The sequence below is a fragment of the Alligator sinensis genome, unplaced genomic scaffold (assembly GCF_000455745.1).
Source record: "Alligator sinensis unplaced genomic scaffold, ASM45574v1 scaffold103_2, whole genome shotgun sequence".
Classification (NCBI taxonomy): domain Eukaryota; kingdom Metazoa; phylum Chordata; order Crocodylia; family Alligatoridae; genus Alligator; species Alligator sinensis.
In genome coordinates, this window is record NW_005842166.1 from 985964 (window position 1) to 1002386 (window position 16423).

Genomic DNA, 16423 nt, shown 5'->3' on the forward strand with positions numbered 1-16423 from the left:
GTCATGCAATCAGCGTGGTGGGAACTGCTGGCTCCCCCTGGGGAGCTGGCATTTTATTTTCAGTAAGTTTTCCTCTTATTTTTTTTTTCCTCCAGATTTTCTGGATTTCATGGGCAACGCCAGATTTCGCAGATGCGAAATCCACCAAAATCACAATTTCAGCAGATCCCTAGTTATAAATGTATCAAGTCAGAATGGCAGGAGATTCTGAGTGGAGTCGCACAGGGCTTTGTCCTGGGCCCGCTGTTCACGTGCTTATTGGTGATTTGGGTGCTGGGATAGAGAGCTCCTCGAGCTAACTTACAGACGACACAAAACTAGGAAGGGCTGTGAACACCCTGGAGACTTCGGCACGATTCAGAAGGTTTTGATAGATTGGCAGACTGGGCTGGAGACGACGGGATGAAGTTCAAGGCGGAAAAAGTCAAGGTGCTACACGCTGGTAATCAAAAACACAGCTACACAACGGGTGACAACTGGCTGGATGGCAGCACGGTGAGGAAGGATCTAGGAGTCCTGGTGGACTGAGTCTGCAGCGTGACACAGCTGCAAAAGCTGAGTGCAGTTACAGGCTGCATCAACAGGAGCATTAGGTGCAAAACAGAGGAGGTGATAGCATGTCTTTACTTGGTACTGGTTAGGTCTCATCTATTGTGTACAGTTTTGGACTCCACATTTTAAAAAGGACATGGAGAGGTTACAGAGGGTCCAGAGGCAAGCAACCAAAATAATAAAGATCTTGGAAGACAAGCCATATGAGGAGACCTTGAAAGAAATAGGCATGATGGCATTCCTCTCTGCTGGCAGTCTCTTTCTCTGTTCTTCCTCTCAGGTGAACTGACAGATTTGGTGCAAATTCCCTTTTTATGTTTTGCGCCCCTGCAGTTACCTACTTTTCCAGCTGCATGGCCCATGTGACAGGCTCGCAGTCTCTAGAGGCAGCAACTGGTGAGCAGCAAACAGTACCGCTCTGCAGCGAATCCTTTTTTGGTCTAGTTGGGTCTGCATGTTCAGCTTGTGAAAAAGGCAATAGGCAACATGATAGCAGTCTTCAGACACCTGAAGGACTGCTGTAAAGATGAGGGAGAACACCTTTCTTTCCATTGCTCAGACAGCAGGACAAGTACCAGTGGCTTGAAGTTGCAGCAAAGTGGGTTTAGCTTGGCTATCAGTGGTAGGACTGGGAGGCAGTGGAACAGACGGCTTAGGGAATTTGTGGGTTCTCCAGCACAAGGTGAACAAGAAGCGATTGGATAAGCATTGTTCAGGGATGATCAAGGATAGGGTTGTCCAACTTCTAAGTGGCCAGGGGCCACATGTTTCAGACCACATAAGCAGAGACCACACCAGTGGAGGCAATAGACCCAGCCTCCAGCTGCTACTTATGCTTCCCCACTGAGCTGTGACCCTTGGTGTCCCCTGCTGCTCTGCACCTCCTGACCCCCTCTGTACCATAAGCCCAGACACCCCCTGCACTGCACTCCATGACCCCCTGCTGCTCCTCATGCCTTCCTGCTGTACTACACATCTCCATCCTGCTGCTCCTTACACCCGGACTGCACTGTTGGCCCAGGTACCCCTCACCACTCCATGACCCCAGCTGCTGCTTCCTGTACCTCCCCATTGCACCATGTGCTGCTGCTCCCCACTGCACCGTGTGCTCAGGTGCCCTACTGCACAGCCCATTCAGACACCTTGAACTGCAGCTTCCCCAGCCTCTGCAGGGTGCACCATACTGCACTGCCCTGCCCCCAGGGACAGGAAGAGGAAGGCAAAGAGGAGGAACCTGGAGCCCCCAGCTGCTGCTGCAGCCAGAGCAGTGTGGGGAGCAGCTACCTGGTGCCTCAACCCCTTGTGAACGCCACATGTGGTCTGTGGGCCAACGGTTGGACAGCCTTGCTCTAAGAGTAGCTGTGTCTGTAGTATGCTGTCCGGAGCATCATTTGGAAGCCCAGGAGCACCCCTCCTTCCCCTGGATCACTGGAAGATGATGAGAAGAGTTCTGCAGCCTAGAGCAGGTCAATTCTGCCTGGGGCCTTGCTCAACAGTCGGAGAATGAAGCCAAGCTCCACAACCGGCATAGGAGAGATTAAAGCACCTGGGATAAGTTACGGAAAGGGTATAGAAAGGGGAGCTTTTGCTGTTGTGTCAGAGGGCGTGCTGTATGGAGTCATGCTTGGTGTCCCCAAGTTGCAGAGCAGAATGGAGCGTGTTCAATTTTCCCCATGTTTCTGAACTTTGCTGGTTGCCACCTGGGTCCATGGAGGAATTTGTTTCTCCTCCTGGTGCTACAGATATCAGGGGGGTTTATATGCCTTTCTTAGAAGCGTTGGGTCTTGGCTGCAGCCAAGGTTGGGGATTTTGACTTGGATGTGCCAGTGCTGCTCCTGGGACTAAAACCTAGAGCTTCCTGATTAGAGGGTCTTGCCCCTCTGGTCAGGATCAGACCGATTGCCACATTTTGGGATCATGGTCAGATTGGTATGGATGATGGGGGTGTTTGCCTTCCATTTTAGTGGGGGGCATGGCCTTCTTCCTTGGATCTATTGCATGCATGTTAACAACACTTGCAGCGGTGACACACTGATAGCCTTCATCCCCCTGCTTTACCTGTGGCAGGTTAAGATGCTTTTGGTGTTTTAGGGCAATGTGCCTTGTGGTTGTGCAGCAGGGTTCATTGTGCTATTTTAGGAACAGGTCAAACACACTACTTATGTAGTATGGTGTGGATAGGGATGACCCTGCCTTAAGCAGGTGCTTGGACTAGATGACATTGTGATTCAGGCTTATTTTGCCTTAATTCTCTGCAGATTTTGTTTTTGCTGGTCTTGCCTGTAGGCTTTCTTTTCAGTCCCTCTTTCCTTAATTGGGAAAGATTTTCTAGAGCTGCTGTTTGAGCAGCTCTTGGACTATGCTAGCAGCGTACAGTTAACATAATTGCAGATGGATAGAGGAATGAAGCTTCAGAGCACATGAACTGTCTGAATTACTTCCATTCTGAGTGGGGCCTTTAGAACCACTGCTCCAAAATCTTATCTGGCCCTTTCAAATTGTTTCTAGTTCCTAAAGGTCATAACATGATATTTCTTAAAGTCAGATTTCTTTCATTTCCTTTGATGATTAATTACCTTGCCTTCCTCAGTGTTTGATTCCAGCATGACTTTTCACAGCTGAAGGGTCTAACTACAAGGAAGGAGTGGAATTTTAATATACAAAGCATTAGTCACCTATTTGAGGGACTTTGAAGCTGTGCACAGAAATCATAGGATCATAGAAAATTAGGGCTGGAAGGGATCTCAGGAGGTCACATCTAGTCCAGTCTCCTGCTCAAAGCAGGCCCATCCTCACCTAGATCATCCCAGCCAAGGCTTTGCCTGGCCATCTTAAAAACCTCCAAGGATGGAGAAGCTACAACCTCTTTGAGTAACTTGTTCCAACGCTGTGCTATCCTTCTAGTGAGAGAGTTTTTTTCTTAGTCTCTAACCTAAACTTCCCTTGCTGCAACTTGAAACCATTGCTTCTTGTTCTGTCATCTGCCACCGCTGAAAACAGTCTAACTCCATCCCATTTGAAACCAGCCTTCAGGTAGTTGAAGGCTCCTATTAAATCCCCCCCTCAGTCATCTTTTCTCCAGACTAAATAAGACCAGTTCCCTCAGCCTTTCCTCATAAGTCTTGTGCCCGCGTCCCGTAACCATTTTCATTGCCTCTACCGGATTCTTATATTTAAGGGAATAAGTTTATCTTGGTTGTACCCAGCTGACAGAAGGAGCAATGTCAGCAGCAATGCAATACAGGATTCTTGGGCTATATATCGTGTTCAGGCAACTTTCTAGTTGGACTGAAGACCAGAGCGATATGTTTGTGGTATCTAATGGCAGTGAAAGACATTTGAGGTAAGGTGTAATCATAGTGGGACTTGGACAGCGTGGAATCCACATCATTCTCTCCATCCCGGAGCAATGGTGGGAAATGGAAGAAGAGGGACTGGCCTAAGGAGACTATGAATTGAGTTGTCAAGGCTTTCACTTACTCTGCAGAACTGGTATGTGGAGTGGACAGTGAACAGCTGGAAGGTGGAAATTAGGACAAGATGTGCTTCAGTGAAGGACAGTGTGAGGAACAGAGAGATTTAGTGTGCCATACATTTTTCCAGGTAAATCCTTTCTTTATAAATATGAGTTGTGTCTTTGGGAAGCTTGGCTTCTGATCTTTTATATTGAAACAGTCTTAGGTTTTCGCCCTTACTGTTCGTGAAGCAGCAACTCCCAAAGTCACATCAGACTTCAAAGGGGTGGGGGGGCAGCAGGAAAGCAAGTTTGCAATGCAAGTGGTGTGTTTTTTGAATGTGCCAAGTCTCCTACCCTCCAAGCTATGGGACAGAAATAGTTGAGAGTACATTACAGCCCCTTACTCTTGAATCTAATTCTCTGTGCAACTACGAAGGAAAGAGTCATGGGTCCAGAATGACAGCAAGCTAGAAGCAGCCTAGGAAAGAGAGCACGGCCTGCAGGGGGAGTTCTGGGTTTTGCCCCTTGCTCCCAAGGCTGTTTGTGCATTTTACTTGATGATTCTTTAATGCTAAATACTGATACATATCTAGAACAATGCCATTATAAGTAGTGGTTCTGTTTTGGATTGCATTTTAGTAACTGGTTAGAATCCAGCCTAATGTAATTGCACCAAAGCAAGTAAGAGAGAACTCTGCAGTGCACAGTGAGATCAGAAAACAAGTTTATCACCAGTAATTAGTATGCTTTATTCCACCTTTCTGTGTCAGCTGGATGTGTGCAAAGAGACATCACAGGAGAAGTATGGTTTCAGGAAAGTTTTGACACTGGAAAAAAATCAGCCAGTATCCCAGGGATGGGCAATAACTAAAAGTGAGCAAGAACTACATTGGTTGGATATTGCATCGGCACCGATATAAAGAAAATTGACTGCGTCAGAAATTGGCCCAATGTGGCTGATAATGTGGCTGATAAATGGCCTGTGCACACGCATAGCTGCAGTGCAGCACATAGGCAGCAAGGAACACAGCCCGGCAGCATGCAGAGCTGTGTGCAGATGGTAGATATGTTGTGGTAGAAGGGGAGAGGGGAGGGAAGGAGTGTGTGGTGGGGGGCAGATCAAGGCCCCTGTGGTGAGGGAGGCAGTGGGAGTGGGGCTGGGGCTGAGGCAAGGGCTGCCTGGCTCGGGGGGGAGGGAGGAACAGAGCCATAGCTCTTCCGGGGAACATGCGGAAGGGGTGGGCGGTTCCCACTGCTGCATGCACCCCAGGAGGACACAGAGGGGGAGGGGAGGCATGTGCCCCCAGATCTGCACGGGGCTGCCACTGCAGGCTGGGGCTGTTCCTGGCAGGGGCTGGGCCAGGCTGCGCTTGGGGTGGACAGTGGCGGTGATGGGAGGAGTGCTGGATGGGGCTACGGAAACCCCCCCGTAACCTCCCTCCCAGTGCTGCTGCCACCCGCCCCTACTGCAGCCCAGCACAGCCCCACACCGGGAAGAGCCCAGCACAGCCCCGGCCCCAGCCCCAGCCTGGACCTGCAGCCTGCCCTGCTCCACGCACAGATCTGGGGACACAGCCCCTCATGCCCTCTTGGGGTGCACGCAGCAAAGGAGGCCACCCCCCTTCCCACGCCCCCTGGACAAGCTGCAGCTCCATCCTGTGCCCTGCCCCGCCCTGGCTAAGCAACCCCAGCCCCACTACCTCCCTCACCACAGGGGCCTCGATCTACCCCTCCCCACACGCCTCTTCCCTTCCACCACAACAAACTTACCAGCTCTTCAAGCTGCTGGGATGCATATGGAAATAGGATCAGTATCGGCCGAGATGCCTCCTTAAAAATCAGCTATCGGTATCAGTCCCCAAAATCTCTATTGGTGCACCCCTAGCAATAACATAACTAGAGGTGGGTGAATGGGACACCAACCTGGGGTGTGGACCTGCAGGGAGTGAGATTGGTAACTGCTGCTGCTATTGCTGCTCCTACTCAGGGCACAACAACTGCTTGGTCTGCCTTTGGTGCCAGGGCTGGAGAATGCTGAATATCGTGCCTATGTGGACTTTCTTTTTCTGAAAGGAAAGTCAGAGGCTTTGAGCTTTGCTACTGACAATCCACCAGGCTTTCTTTTCCTTTTCCCAAACACAATCAAGATCCTTTCTGTTAGGGGTTCTGGGTAACGTCAGAAAGAGGCCTTTCCTGAATGAAGTAGTGCTGTAATGAGAACTGCAGTAAAGGCTTGCCAAATAGTAGTTTGAGCATCTGTTCTAGCCCCGGTGGGTGGGAGTTTCAAGCATGGTGCACCATTGGAAGAAGCCTGCTCTTCGTCTTCAGTGCTGTTTATGCAGCCCTTCCAAGGAACTGAATGCAAACTGCATGAACAACACTGGGAGCAAGGACTTGCTCCGCCACCGCCCCCCCGGTCCTGCCCCCGTCAAGGCAGTGTCCACTACCCTAAGCCATGGGGTCGTGTGTTTCCCTTCTGTTCCTAGGATGTTTTCCCTCTTGGCTAGGGACAGAAATTACACATACACCGGTATAAGTGATCAGAAACCAGTTCAAATCTGTAACACAGCAGAAGTTCAGTGCTCAATAAACCACTCTCAACATGACCGAAACCCATTTAAGATAAACTGGGATGGATTTAGTATCAGACTTAACTGATTTAGGTTAAATCAATTTATTGAACTTCTGTCCCAGATCCCCTCCAGATTCAAGTTAACTCTCAGTCCCCTAGCATCCCAGGATGCTTTGCATTTCCCCTGCAAACCCCTTCTCACTGAATGGGTGGGCTAGCCTTAGCCTAAGTTGTCTGCTCCAATTGAGCATGGAGACATGTGCTAGTGCATGCCAGCTTCTAGCCTGGGCCACTGCAGGCATGTGGCTGCATTTCCATAATCAAAAGTGAATGTCTGTTCACTTGATTATTGGTTCAATCCACATAGTTTATATTAACCTGCAAAGATTTAATCAATTCAGCCTCAGGCTTTTTGACTGTCTGTACTTAGCCCTTGTCTCTCCATTGACCTAATTTCAATAGGAAAGAGCTCTCACTCATGCCTGACCTGTAACCTGTTGATTAGGATGCTCTCCTGTGATGTGTGAACTCAGGGTTCACATCCCCTCATGGGGAAGGTGGGCTTAGAACAGGGTTCAGGCAATTATTTTGGCTGGAGGACCACTTAATGAGTTTTGGGGAGCTGTTGAGTTGAGGGCTGCAAGGGGGTTGTGGGGTTTGTCGGGGAGGTTTTGAGGTTATGGTGGGGTGTATATATGGAAGCCACCTGTGCATGCTCTCCTGCGCTGGTCAGTATCCATCCTGCAACAGCCCAGAGCTTGCATGCCCTGCAGCGCCTCCCCGGCACCACCAACAGCACGCAGCCCCGCCCCATGCCTCCTCTCCACCACACAGCCATGCACGTCCTGCCACCCCCTGGCCATGTAGTGGGGCTGGGGGAGCTCTGCAGTTGGACTGCCTTTCTAGGTGACCCAGGCAGTGGCGTCTCCTTCTGTCTCCTGCTGCCCCTGGCCTCACCTCGGGACCAGAAGTCCCACCCCTAGCCCCTGGCCTTTGCCACCAGAAGTCCCTCCTCTTGCCCCTGGAAGTACTCCTTTTGGGAAGGGGGTTTGCAATCTTGGAGCCAGAAAAAAAAATTATATTCTAAAAATCAAACATCCACAATAACATATTTTAATTTTATTTAAAATATATATTTTTGTCCTGATTTGTGTGTGTTTGTGTTGTGTGTATATAAAGGTGATTGCATAATAGCTCAAAATGAAGTCTTCATCTTGTATATTGTGAGGATGTGGAGGGGCGTGGGGGGTATGGGTGGGTGAGTATGAGGCTTGTGGGGGGATTATGGGGATATGTGTATATGTAGGGTGCAGTGGTATGTGTGGATGTGGGTGGGTAGGTATGGGGTTTGTGGAGAGCTGTGGGATGAGTGGAGGGGGTGTGTGTATGGTGGGGTGTGTGCACGTAGCAGTGAGCAGGGCTCTTCCTAGAGGTGTATGGGGGATTTGTGGGGGGTGTGAGGAAGGGTGTGGATGGGTGCAGTGTTTGTGGGGTGTGAGATTGTGTGTTGGGGAGGGTGGGGTTGTAGGGTTTGTGTGGGAGGGTTTGAGGTTGTGGTGGGGTGTGTATGGAAGCCACCCATGCACACCCCCCTGAGTTGGTCAACATCTGTCCTGCAACAGCCCAGAGCTTGCATGCCCTGCAGTGCCTCCCTGGCACCACCAACAGCACGCAGCCCCGGCCTGCTCCCCACACCTCCTCTCCACCACACAGCCATGTGCGTCCTGCCACCCCCTGGGCATGCAGTGGGGCTGGGGCAGCTCTGCAGCTGGACTGCCTTTCTAGGCGTCCCAGGCAGTGGCGGCTCCTCCTGTCTCCTGCTGCCCCTGGCCCCAGCTCCATGGTACCAACATGGACCCATGAGCGCAGCCCCAACCCAGCTCACCCTGCCCCTGCTCTGGACTCACCTGGCTCGGCTCAGCAGCAGTGGTGACTGCCAGGCAGAAACTGTTGCTTTGCACGGGACATAAGTGGCCCCTCCCCCTTGTGGTTACCAAACAGTTCTTGGTGCAGCTGCCCAGGGCCTCCGCTGTGCTGGTGGTCTACTTTGTATCTCCACTGCTGTCACTGCTGGTGCAGGGCAGCCCAAGTTGTGGTGATGCAAGGCAGCCCAGTGCAGCATGGACTCCAAGTGGCTGCACCAAGAGCTGCCTGGCAATGGCAAGGGGGAGGGGCTGCTTTTCTGCTGTGCCAAGCAAGTTTCTGCCTGGCAGCTGCTGTCACTGAATCTGGACAGGTGAGTCTGGACCAGGTGCGGGGCATGCCAAGTCTGAGCTGCACGCTCAAGTCCCCGCCGGTACCACGGGGCTGGGGCATGGCAGCCAGAAGGAGCCATCGCTGCCTCGGCTGCCTAGAAAGGCAGTCTAGCCACAGAGACACCCCAGCTGGGCAGTGCCTGGGCCAGGCGGGACCTAGGGACCCGCCACGGGCCAGACAAAGCCCCCATGGGCTGGATCTGCCCCATGGGCTGTATTTTGCCCACCCCTGGCTTGGAATGTGGAGCTCTTTGGTCTGCGAGAAGATCATCACCATCATGCTTTCACTTCCATGTCACAGTCATGAGTCCCAATTTTTAGTTGGCTGTAAGTTTGGGTATATGTACAGCACTTCTTTGTGTCCATGGCAAAGTCGAAAGTGTAGCTGTATAAGGAATGTAAGCATCTTAGCCTAATATAGGCTCAGTAGAGTATTACTGGGTGATTTGAGTGCCTAAAAACTGTCACTTACACTTTCTAATAGTAAAATAGAATTTTGCCCTAAGATTTTTAAACTCTCCTGAACCTTAATCTAGTACTTTTTAGATGTTGTCTCACTATTCCAGACCAGCCACTGGGCTTGACAAAAGTGACTGTAGTATATAGATCGGGGCGGGCAATTATTTTGGCTAGAGGGCTGCTTACTGAGTTTTGACAAGCTGTCAAGGGCTGCATGGGTAGCCCTGCCCCTTGACAGGTGCCCCAACCCCTGGTCACCATCTTGTGACCAGAAGTCTAACCCCCTAACCCCTGACCTTTGCCACCAGATGTCCGTCCCCTTGCCTCCAGAAGTATTCCTTTCAGCAAGGGGTTTTGCCATCTCAGAACCAGAAAAATACCTAATTATATTCTAAAAATCGAACATCTACAATATGCATTAATTTGATTTCAAAAAATATTTTGTCCTGATTTACATGCATTTCTCTAGTAATATATAGAGGTGATTGCACAACAGCTTAAAATAAAGTCTTACTCTTGTATATTGTGGGGAGGGGTATAGGTTTGTGCGGGCTGTGGGTTTGTGGGGTGTGGGGGAGGGTGTGGGTGTGTCTGTGGGGGGTAGATAGGGATTGGGTGGGGGAGCATGTGGGTGTGTAGATATGTGGGGTGTGGATGGGTATGGGGTATGTGGGAAGCTGTGTGTGGGGGAAGGGTGGCTGGGGGGTGTGAGCATAGGGGTCTGGGTAGATGGCAGTGGGGGGGGGTGTGGGTCTCTCGCTACGAACACACACATGCACACACTCACAAACTCTGTCCCTCCCTCACTACACACACACACTCTTGCACTGTTCCTCCCTCACTGCACACCATGAATGATGCATACCCCTGGCGGCTGGAGGGGCATGGCGATGGTGGGAGTGCAGCAGCGGTAAGTGGGGGAGCTCCCACAGACACTGCTGGCACTGTCGGCAGGCAGGGGTAGCAAGTGCCGAGCAGGGGTTGGTGACCACGCACAGATGCCATCGGCAGCGGACAGCAGGGATTGTTGACTGCCTGCAAACACCGCTGGTGGTGTTGGCGGCAGGGGTGTTGAGGGGCGACTGCCCGCAGGCCTTTTTGTAGGGGGTGCACTGCCATGCTCACACACGTACTCTGTTCCTCCCTCACTGCATGCATATGCACACACTCTCTCTCTCTGTCCCTCCCTCACTGTACACATACACACGCACTTTGTTCCTCCCTCACTGCATGCACATGCACACACTCTGTCTCTCTGTCCCTCCCTCACTGTACACATACACACGCACTCCATCCCTCACACACACACGCGCGCGCACACGCACACACACACACACTTTGCTCCTCCCTCACTGCAAGCGCTCTCTCTCTCTCTCTCTGTCCCTCCGTCACTGAGCACACACACACACACATGCTCTCTGCCTCTCCCTCACTGCACGCACACACCCCTGGCCCCAGGATACCAGTGTGGGCCCTGTACTCTCGTGGTTGCAGCGATGCAGCTGGGAGCTGGAAAAGCGGTGGCAGGTGGGGGCGAGTGGTAACAAGCAGGCGCACAGGAGTGCAGTGACAGCTGGGTGGGAGCATGGGGCAGGGAGGCAGGAGTGTGGGGTCTGGGATGGCAGGGGCTCTATGGAGCTGGGCTGACTCCCCCTTCTCCCTATTGGCACAGCCCGGTCTAGCTGCATGGGGCCTTGCAAGCCTGGGCCCCACACTTCTGCCCAGCTGTTGCTGAGCTCCTGCGTGCCCACTCACTGCTCTTCCCTCCCACCTGCCGCTGCTAACCTGCCAGCTGCTCCAGCACCATGTGGTTCCTGGCTACATGGCCAGACCACAGGACTTGGTAGGAGCTGCCTGACCTGGCCCCGAGGACTCAGGCGATTGCCTGTGGTCCTCCCCTGCCTCTCCCCTGCACTCTTATCTGAATTTACCTCTCAGGCAGAGGGAGGTGGGAACAGCCCCATGGCCCCAGGCCAGAAGCCTCTGCTAGGCACGGGCTTCCAGTTCAGTTGGAGGGGGTGGGGGGCAGGGCGGGTCTTGCTTCTGGGCTTCAGGGTCCTGCCACCAGCTTCCCCTGGGTCCTACAGGCCTCTGTCATCTTTGACAGACATCCAGCAGCAGATAAATATTAATTTTCTAAATTTTTAGGGGCCCCAGGGCTGGATAGACCAGCTTGGCAGGCCAGATCCGGCCCACAGGCTGTATGTTGCCTGCTTCTGGTATAGATACTCAAGCTTGTTTTGACTTGCTACCCTTGGTACTGGTAGCAATGTAGCTGCGATAGCATGGAGCTATTTGCTGGCTACCAGCCCTGCTCTATGGTCGTATAGATATACCTTAGGATGTAAAATTCAGGTGCTGCCGCCATAGAGGGAGTATCCCAAACACTTGCAGTTGCTCACTCGTTTCAGAGTCATTTGTGTTGATGTCACAGCAGTTTCTTTGAAGATTTTCTCCTGGTCCTGCACAGTGCAACACATTGACTGCCGTTCCTGTGTCCTGGAAGTGCTCAGTGGACTGGGTCTCAGCGCTTTCGGGATGTGACTGTGCTGTTCTACCCATGCTGACAGAAATTTCGTTCCATCTGTTTGCCTCTTTCTGTAGTGATGGACCCATCTGTCGAATCTGTCATGAAGGTGGAAACGGGGAGGGACTGCTTTCTCCATGTGACTGTACAGGAACATTGGGGACCGTGCACAAGAGCTGCCTGGAAAAATGGCTGTCCTCCTCCAACACTAGTTACTGTGAGCTCTGCCACACAGAGTTTGTCGTAGAGAGAAGACCAAGGCCCTTGACTGAGGTACCTCTTTCGCCTTGCTTTGTTTTTATTTTATGTACCCTTTAAAGCAAAATGGCCAATTATATTCAGTACACTGGGGTACTGTCAGGGCGACTCGGCTTTTGTTCAGTCTTTCTGTAAAATTGAGAGCTAAAATATGAACTGTCACCTCTTTTACCTCATTGCTTTCCTAAAATGATCTTTGTACCTACGTGATTTAGTGTAGGTCCCATACCTAGAAGAAACCAGCTCTCTGACTCAGACTTGTTTTGGACCTCAGACAAATAGATATCCTGATACGTTTAAAGCAGCATAAAAGGAAAAACTAGGATTTAAGTCTTTTCCCAGGTTCTTTTCATTTTTAAGAGAGCTGATTAATTGTGCAGGATGTATATGGCAGTTAGTTTTTAGGGGCCCCAGGGCTGGATAGACCAGCTTGGCAGGCCAGATCCGGCCCACAGGCTGTATGTTGCCTGCTTCTGGTATAGATACTCAAGCTTGTTTTGACTTGCTACCCTTGGTACTGGTAGCAATGTAGCTGCGATAGCATGGAGCTATTTGCTGGCTACCAGCCCTGCTCTATGGTCGTATAGATATACCTTAGGATGTAAAATTCAGGTGCTGCCGCCATAGAGGGAGTATCCCAAACACTTGCAGTTGCTCACTCGTTTCAGAGTCATTTGTGTTGATGTCACAGCAGTTTCTTTGAAGATTTTCTCCTGGTCCTGCACAGTGCAACACATTGACTGCCGTTCCTGTGTCCTGGAAGTGCTCAGTGGACTGGGTCTCAGCGCTTTCGGGATGTGACTGTGCTGTTCTACCCATGCTGACAGAAATTTCGTTCCATCTGTTTGCCTCTTTCTGTAGTGATGGACCCATCTGTCGAATCTGTCATGAAGGTGGAAACGGGGAGGGACTGCTTTCTCCATGTGACTGTACAGGAACATTGGGGACCGTGCACAAGAGCTGCCTGGAAAAATGGCTGTCCTCCTCCAACACTAGTTACTGTGAGCTCTGCCACACAGAGTTTGTCGTAGAGAGAAGACCAAGGCCCTTGACTGAGGTACCTCTTTCGCCTTGCTTTGTTTTTATTTTATGTACCCTTTAAAGCAAAATGGCCAATTATATTCAGTACACTGGGGTACTGTCAGGGCGACTCGGCTTTTGTTCAGTCTTTCTGTAAAATTGAGAGCTAAAATATGAACTGTCACCTCTTTTACCTCATTGCTTTCCTAAAATGATCTTTGTACCTACGTGATTTAGTGTAGGTCCCATACCTAGAAGAAACCAGCTCTCTGACTCAGACTTGTTTTGGACCTCAGACAAATAGATATCCTGATACGTTTAAAGCAGCATAAAAGGAAAAACTAGGATTTAAGTCTTTTCCCAGGTTCTTTTCATTTTTAAGAGAGCTGATTAATTGTGCAGGATGTATATGGCAGTTAGTTCCCTTATGAAGGATACTGAGATGTAAGAAACCAGTGGAACAGAAGAGTTCTGCTTTTGCCTGACTGGGACTTGTCTGAGAAGAGCAGCCTCTCCTTTTGAGCTGGTTTGGAGGATGGTGGTGAGCCTTTAAAATAGTTTCCTCATTCTTTAGCATACTCAGGATATTTGTCAGCCTCCTTAGAAGCATATGCAATTAACTGAAGTAGAAAGTCGAAGAGCTATACTGATTTAGAATAACTGCTTGAAAATGTATTTTATGCAAGTAAAATACTGTGAAAGTGCAGAATGGGGGCTTCTGTTTGTCTTGCCTGTTCAGAGATGGCATTACTCTGTCTTGCTGGATCAGACACCAGTGTTACTACCTTCATATTTCTGTGCAATATGGGTTTCAGAAGCAGCAATGATTTCCACCCCCCATTCTTCCCCTTTCCCTGATGTCATTACCTCCTACCTCCTAACATTGCATTAATATACTTCTGTTGCACCTAATGTCCTCGGGGTATGTTTTGCTCAGAAACATGAAATGTGGGGTACTTTTGATGTGGCGTGTTCTCTGTGACACGCCTGAGAGCAACATTTGGCTTGTAGATCAGAAGGCTCAGTTCTTCCGATGGGTCTTCTCCAGCTGTTTAGTGCCACATTTCTTGATGTTAATCTGGAATTCCTTTGTTCCCCCAGTTAGATAAGGCCTGGTATAGTTGGCTATGATAATATTGCACCCCTTCTGGTACTGCTATCTGATCTGTAGGGCAGGTTGTCTACAGGGGTGTTCAAGCCCTGGCCTACAGGCCAGATCCAGTCCTCAATGCTATGTCATTTGGCCCATGACATAATTTAAATGACGTCTAATAAAATAATTTTACACTATACCAGTAAATGTTAACATCTTAACAATAAAGTTAAAAGGAGTAGGGTGCTACAAGCTGTCAGATGAAGCACCAGATTTTTTCTTCATTCAAGAAAGCTATCTAAAAGAGGAACATAGTAAATATATAAAAGGGGAGTGGTTCCACTCCCTATTTATATCTCCAACTAAACTGAATAAAAGAGGAGTTGTGATTATCGTAGCAAAATGTACACCTTTACAGCTAAAGGAGCAATACATGTATAAGGGAGGTAGTTTTATACCCCCTATAAGGAAAGGAATAAAGGAATGACTGATAATCAGATTTTAACTTTAAGGAGCATCTATGCACCAAATCAAAAATGTCTGTCTTCAGAAAACATCTTCAGACTTTAGAGAAACTTAGAGGGAGATGTTGTATTGGGAGGAAATCATAACTGTGTTATGGACCTAAAAGTGATAAATCATAGATTGACAGATTGATAGATTGTAGAGTCGGAAGGGACCACAGTGGATCATCGTGTCCGACCCCCTGCCCCTGGCAGGAAAGAGGACCGAGGTCAGATGACCCCAGCCAGGTGACTATCACTGATGGAAATCTGATGGAAACATACCAAAGGATAGAAAATCAGGCACAGCATTAAGATTATTAGTAGATAATCACGCACTGTTTGAGTCCCAGAAATGCTTAAATTCCCCCCCAAAAAAGAGTTAAAGACAGCAAACACACTGTCCAGTAGTCAGACTATATCTATTACCATGGCTAAAGAAATCCTGCAGGCCAAATTTAGGATATAATTACCTTTTTAACAGAGCAACACTTAAAACTTGGGAAAATGCATATAAGAAATTAACCAATCATTTGGGTTGGTCTAATAAAAGATATCAAATTCACCCAAGGAACCTTGTCGACCTATAAGAAATTAATAAACTTGCAATTAAATTTTTTTTTTCAAAATTCTTGTTGGTCTAATAAAAGATATCATCTATTACGAGTCCTGATTGCCTTTATAACAAATTAAGCTTGTTACCCACCACTGTTAGCATCCATATTCAGGGTATTTATAAAGTCTGTGTGCAATTTTAAGTTTTAACAACTTTGGATACACACGATAGAAGCAAACTATGAATGGCGATTGAAAACATAATTCATTAAGGTGTTTAGGATAGTGTAAGCTATGCATAGGGTAAGGATCACAAATGCAATTCATGAAATCATTCAGCAGCAACTGGAAAATGTTTTCTGTGAGTTGGAAAATCGGATTGAACGATGTATCATGAAAGATGGTGGTTATGTTGAAGTCTAGAAATTTGATCTGTGTTGTGTTAAAATTTACTGAATTATGCTTTCAATTGCAGTTTACAGTTTGCTTCTATCATGTGTACATCCAAAATAATTAAATTTTAAAATTGCACAAGGACTTTATAAACACCCTGTATAATAATATTTAATATTAGTTTAAACTAAATAATTTAGAGCAGGCAAAGCACTGCTCGACCTGGTGCTGGCTACTGGGGATGACCTAGTCGGCAACCTAGTGATCGATGGGAAGCTGGGTGACAGCGACCACAAGCTGATCACATTCACCATCCGCCAAACAGCTGGCAAGTCAGTCAGCAACACGGAAGTCCTTGACTTCAGGAAAGCCGACTTTGACAAGCTCAGGAGGCTTGTCAGTGAGGCCCTAAGGGACCATGACCACGGGGAGAGGGGAGTTCAAGAAGAGTGGTTGGTCCTCAAGGGAGCGATCCTCAATGCACAAGCTAAGTCTATTCCATCTCAGAAGAAAGGCAGCAAGAGGGCACAGCAGCCCCCCTGGCTCTCCAGAGACCTAGCAGACCTCCTGAGGCTAAAAAGAAAGGCCTACAAAGGATGGAGGATGGGAGTCACCTCCAAGGAGGATTATTCTGCACTGGTCCGGTCCTGTAGGGAGCAGACCAGGAAAGCCAAGGCTGCAACTGAACTCCAGCTAGCTTTAAGCATCAAGGACAATAAAAAGTCCTTTTTCAGATATGTGGGGAGCCGGAGGAAAAGCAGGGGCAACATTGGACCCCT

At 49.2% G+C, this 16423-nt stretch overlaps 1 protein-coding gene across 1 annotated transcript in view; it reads left to right on the plus strand.

The window, feature by feature from the left end:
* LOC102380745 overlaps positions 1 to 12437 on the plus strand; it is a 26149-nt gene extending 13712 nt beyond the window's left edge. The window contains exon 3 of the mRNA XM_025206614.1: positions 11900 to 12437. The gene's annotated coding sequence lies outside the window, so the exon portion shown is untranslated. The remainder of the gene's footprint in view (positions 1 to 11899) is intronic.
* The last annotated feature ends 3986 nt before the right edge of the window (positions 12438 to 16423 follow it).